Source organism: Salvelinus fontinalis, unplaced genomic scaffold, assembly GCF_029448725.1.
Source record: "Salvelinus fontinalis isolate EN_2023a unplaced genomic scaffold, ASM2944872v1 scaffold_0005, whole genome shotgun sequence".
Lineage (NCBI taxonomy): Eukaryota > Metazoa > Chordata > Actinopteri > Salmoniformes > Salmonidae > Salvelinus > Salvelinus fontinalis.
This window is the reverse complement of record NW_026600214.1, coordinates 774,400-780,269: the sequence shown is the minus strand read 5'-3', so window position 1 is coordinate 780,269 and position 5,870 is coordinate 774,400. Positions and strand designations below refer to the sequence as shown.

Sequence of the window (5,870 nt, the reverse complement as noted above, 5' to 3'; positions counted from 1 at the left end):
ATTGAGTAGGGAATGTTAATGTTTACGAAGTAATGGGAAGAATAGGATCGAGTGGGATTATAATTGAGTAGGGAATGTTAATGTTTAGGAAGTAATGGGAAGAATAGGATCGAGTGGGATTATAAATTGAGTAGGGAATGTTAATGTTTAGAAATAAATGCAAATAAATGTTTTAAAAGTTAATGATAATGGAGTGTACTAAGGGTGCTATCTTGCTTTATTTACTGTTGATGTTGCTTATCATTGATTGGTGATATTGATTTGTGATTGACTGATTTATGTGGGATGCTTGTTTCTGGAATTTTGAATAAACTTGCTTTATTGTTCTGAAACCCTGTGTCATACAAGAGTCATACAAGTGCATGTCGTTTTACTTTCAGTTTCTGAAATAGACTTAAATAATTGAGGATTTTTTGCATCTGGTTAGTTAGTCTAGAAGAGACCTGAGTAGCTGGTATAAATAAAATCACATTTTATTGGTCACATACACATAGTTAGCAGATGTTATTGCAGGTGTAGCGAAATGCTTGACAGTCGTAAGAGGGGTGATTCTGGGCTAAACCAACCCAGTTAACAGGGGGCACCCCATCATAGTTTTCTACGGAAGAAACTCTGTCCTGGATGATCAATCAATCAATCAATTTTATTTTATATAGCCCTTCGTACATCAGATAATATCTCGAAGTGCTGTACAGAAACCCAGCCTAAAACCCCAAACAGCTAGAATGCAGGTGTAGAAGCACGGTGGCTAGGAAAAACTCCCTAGAAAGGCCAAAACCTAGGAAGAAACCTAGAGAGGAACCAGGCTATGAGGGGTGGCCAGTCCTCTTCTGGCTGTGCCGGGTGGAGATTATAACAGAACTATGCCAAGATGTTCAAAAATGTTCATAAGTGACAAGCATGGTCAAATAATAATCATGAATAATTTTCAGTTGGCTTTTCATAGCTGATCATTAAGAGTTGAAAAACAACAGGTCTGGGACAGGTGGCGGTTCCATAACCGCAGGCAGAACAGCTGAAACTGGAATAGCAGCAAGGCCAGGCGGACTGGGGACAGCAAGGAGTCACCACGGGCGGCAGTCCCGACGCATGGTCCAGGGCCCAGGTCCTCCGAGAGAAAGAAAGAGAGAAGGAGAAAATTAGAGAGAGCCAAGATTTTCAAAATGTTCATAAATGACAAGCATGGTCAAATAATAATCAGGAATAAATCTCAGTTGGCTTTTCATAGCCGATCATTAAGAGTTGAAAACAGCAGGTCTGGGACAGGTAGGGGTTCCATAACCGCAGGCAGAAGAGTTGAAACTGGAATAGCAGCAAGGCCAGGCGGACTGGGGGCAGCAAGGAGTCACCACGGCCGGTAGTCCCGACGTATGGTCCTAGGGCTCAGGTCCTCCGAGAGAAAGAGAGAAGGAGAAAATTAGAGAGAGCATACTTAAATTCACACAGGACACTGGATAAGACAGGAGAAGTATTCCAGGTATAACAAACTGACCCTAGCCCCCCGACACATAAACTACTGCAGCATAAATACTGGAGGCTGAGACAGGAGCGGTCAGGAGACACTGTGGCCCCATCCGAAGAAACCCCCGGACAGGGCCAAACAGGAAGGATATAACCCCACCCACTCTGCCAAAGCACAGCCCCCACACCACTAGGGGATATCCTCAACCACCAACTTACAATCCTGAGACAAGGCCGAGTATAGCCCACAAAGGTCTCCACCACAGCACAACCAGGGGGGGGCGCCAACCCAGACAGGAAGTTCACGTCAGTAACTCAACCCACTCAAGTGACGCACCCCTCCTAGGGACGGCATGAAAGAGCACCAGCAAGCCAGTGACTCAGCCCCAGTAACAGGGTTAGAGGCAGAGAATCCCAGTGGAGAGAGGGGAACCGGCCCTGGAGAGACAGCAAGGGCGGTTCGTTGCTCCAGAGCCTTTCCGTTCACCTTCACACTCCTGGGCCAGACTACACTCAATCATATGACCTACTGAAGAGATAAGTCTTCAGTAAAGACTTAAAGGTTGAGACTGAGTCTGCGTCTCTCACATGGGTAGGCAGACTGTTCCATAAAAATGGAGATCTATAGGAGAAAGCCCTGCCTCCAGCTGTTTGCTTAGAAATTTTAGGGACAATTAGGAGGCCTGCGTCTTGTGACCGTAGCGTACGTGTAGGTATGTACGGCAGGACCAAGAGAGAGAGAGAGAGAGAGAGAGAGAGAGAGGTCACGATCAGATGAGCTCCTGCCTTTTTCAGCATTTTCTTTAAAAAATATACATTTAGAGTTAGATAAAAAAGATAGGTAGGAGCAAGCCCATGTAACGCTTTAAAGGTTAACAGTAAAACCTTGAAATCAGCCCTTGCCTTAACGGGAAGCCAGTGTAGGGAAGCTAGCACTGGAGTAATATGATCAAATTTCTTGGTTCTAGTCAGGATTCTAGCAGCCGTATTTAGCACTAACTGAAGTTTATTTAGTGCTTTATCCCGGTAGCCGGAAAGTAGAGCATTGCAGTAGTCTAACCTAGAAGTAACAAATGCATGGATTAATTTTTCTGCATCATTTTTGGACAGAAAATTTCTGATTTTTGCAATGTTACGTAGATGGAAAAAAGCTGTCCTTGAAACAGTCTTGATATGTTCGTCAAAAGAGAGATCAGGGTCAAGAGTAACGCCGAGGTCCTTCACAGTTTTATTTGAGACGACTTTACAACCATCAAGATGAATTGTCAGATTTAACAGAAGATCTCTTTGTTTCTTGGGACCTAGAACAAGCATCTCTGTTTTGTCCGAGTTTAAAAGTAGAACGTTTTCAGCCATCCACTTCCTTATGTCTGAAACACAGGCTTCTAGCGAGGGCAATTTTGGGGCTTCACCATGTTTCATTGAAATGTACAGCTGTGTGTCATCCGCATAGCAGTGAAAGTTAACATTATGTTTTCGAATAACATCCCCAAGAGGTAAAATATATAGTGAAAACAATAGTGGTCCTAAAACGGAACCTTGAGGAACACCGAAATGTACAGTTGATTTGTCAGAGGACAGACCATTCACAGAGACAAACTGATATCTTTCCGACAGGTAAGATCTAAACCAGGCCAGAACTTGTCCGTGTAGACCAATTTGGGTTTCCAGTCTCTCCAAAAGAATGTGGTGATCGATGGTGTCAAAGGCAGCACTAAGGTCTAGTAGCACGAGGACAGATGCAGAGCCTCGGTCTGACGCCATTAAAAGGTCATTTACCACCTTCACAAGTGCAGTCTCAGTGCTATGATGGGGTCTAAAACCAGACTGAAGCATTTCGTATACATTGTTTGTCTTCAGAAAGGCAGTGAGTTGCTGCGCAACAGCTTTTTCTAAAATTTTTGAGAGGAATGGAAGATTCGATATAGGCCGATAGTTTTGTATATTTTCCGGGTCAAGGTTTGGTTTTTTCAAGAGAGGCTTTATCACTGCCACTTTTAGTGAGTTTGGTACACATCCGGTGGATAGAGAGCTGTTTATTATGTTCAACATAGGAGGGCCAAGCACAGGAAGCAGCTCCTTCAGCAGTTTAGTAGGAATAGGATCCAGTATGCAGCTTGAAGGTTTAGAGGCCATGATTATTTTCATCATTGTGTCAAGAGATATAGTACTAAAACACTTAAGTGTCTCTCCCCGTCCCAGGCCCTCGCAGAGCTGTGCAGATCCAGGACAGCTAAGCCCTGGAGGAATACGCAGATTCAAAGAGGAGTCCGTAATTTGCTTTCTAATGGTCATGATCTTTTCCTCAAAGAAGTTCATGAATTTATTACTGCTGAAGTGAAAGCCATCCTCTCTTGGGGAATGCTGCTTTTTAGTTAGCTTTGCAACAGTACCAAAAAGAAATTTTGGATTGTTCTTATTTTCCTCGATTAAGTTGGAAAAGTAGGATGATCGAGCAGCAGTCAGGGCTCTTCGGTACTGCACGGTACTGTCTTTCCAAGCTAGTCGGAAGACTTCCAGTTTTGTGTGGCGCCATTTCCGTTCCAATTTCCTGGAAGCTTGCTTCAAAGCTCGGGTATTTTCTGTATACCAGGGAGCTAGTTTCTTATGACAACTGTTTTTCGTTTTTAGGGGTGCAACTGCATCTAGGGTATTGCGCAAGGTTAAATTGAGTTCCTCAGTTAACCTGTCTAGGATCAGCGTGGCGCTAGCGGCACACCCCCCCCCCCCACTGAAAAACCAGTGCCGCGAAATTCAAAAAAAATATTTTTTTTAAATATTTAACTTTCACACATTAAAGTCCAATACAGCTAATGAAAGACACAGATCTTGTGAATCCAGTCAACATTTCCGATTTTTAAAATGTTTTACAGGGAAGACACAATATGTAAAGATGTACATCTATTACCTAAAAACACATTAGCATAATCCACCATCTTTTATTTGTCCACCAACACCAGTAGCCATCACCAATTCGGCTAAACTAAGATATTTATAGCCCCTAACCAACAAAAAAACTCATTAGATGACAGTCTGATAACATATTTATGGTATGGGATAGGTTTTGTTAGAAAAAAGTGCATATTTCAGGTAGATGGCATAGTTTACAATTGCACCCACCATCACAAATGGACTAGAATAATTACAATGAGCAACGTGTTTACCTAACTACTAATCATCAAACATTTCGTAAAAATACACAGCATACACGAATCGAAAGACACAGATCCTGTGAATACAGACAATATTTCAGATTTTCTAAGTGTCTTACAGCGAAAACACAATAAATCGTTATATTAGCTTAGCACATAGCAATTAGCAGCCCAGCATTGATTCTAGCCAAAGTGAGCGATAAAAGTCAACATCGCCAAAAGATATTAATTTTTTCACTAACCTTCTCAGAATTCTTCCGATGACACTCCTGTAACATCACATTACAACATGCATATACAGTTTGATCGAAAATGTTTATATTTAGCCACCAAAATCATGGTTAGACAATGTGAAATGTAGACAAGCTGGTAAAGAAAAAGTCCTTGCGCCACTTAGACAGTGATCTACTCTTATACATAAATACTCATAAACGTGACTAAAAAATATAGGGTGGACAGGGATTGATAGACAATTTAATTCTTAATACAATTGCGTTATTACATTTTTTAATTTATCCTTACTTTTCAATACAGTTTGCGCCAAGCGAAGCTACGTCAAAAAACATGGCGTCCTAAGCCACTAAAATGTTTCGACAGAAACACGATTTATCATAATAAAAATGTCCTACCTTGAGCTGTTCTTCCATCAGTATCTTGGGCAAAGGATCCTTTCTTGGGAGAAATCGTCTTTTGGTGGAAAGCTGTCCTCTTGCCATGTGGAAATGTCAACTGCGTTCGGGATGAACTGAAAAGCGTGCCCAACTTTTCACATCGTTGCAAAAATAAATGTCCCAAAATCGCACTAAACGGATATAAATTGCTATAAAACGCTTTAAATTAACTACCTTATGATGTTTTTAACTCCTATAACGAGTGAAAAGATGACCGGAGAAATATAACAGGCTAAACTAACGATTGGAACAGGTGCGCGCCGGTGTCCTCTAGGCTCATGACGCAGCTCCCAAAGAATGACTAGCTTCAGGGTTTTTTCATTTGTAGGGCCTGTGAACGCGCAATCGACCCCGTTGGAATCGTCATCACGTAAAGGCATCCAGGGGAAGACGTAAGAAGTGTCCGTATAGTCATAGCAACGACAGTGCCCTTTTAACTGACTTCAGAAGAGTGGCCAACATTTCTCAAATCTGACTCCATGTCAGGGAAATTGCTGTAGAATGGGCTCTGTTCCACTTAGAGACAAAATTTCAACTCCTATAGAAACTATAGACTGTTTTCTATCCAATAATAATAATAATATGC

At 41.9% G+C, this 5,870-nt stretch overlaps 1 long non-coding RNA gene across 1 annotated transcript in view; it reads left to right on the top strand.

Moving 5' to 3' along the window:
• The window catches only part of LOC129842000 (uncharacterized), a 1,935-nt gene extending 1,603 nt beyond the window's left edge, over positions 1 to 332 (top strand). The window contains exon 2 of the long non-coding RNA XR_008757444.1: positions 1 to 332. This exon is cut by the window's left edge and continues 1,311 nt beyond it. This is a non-coding gene — a long non-coding RNA (uncharacterized LOC129842000).
• Positions 333 to 5,870: the final 5,538 nt, after the last annotated feature.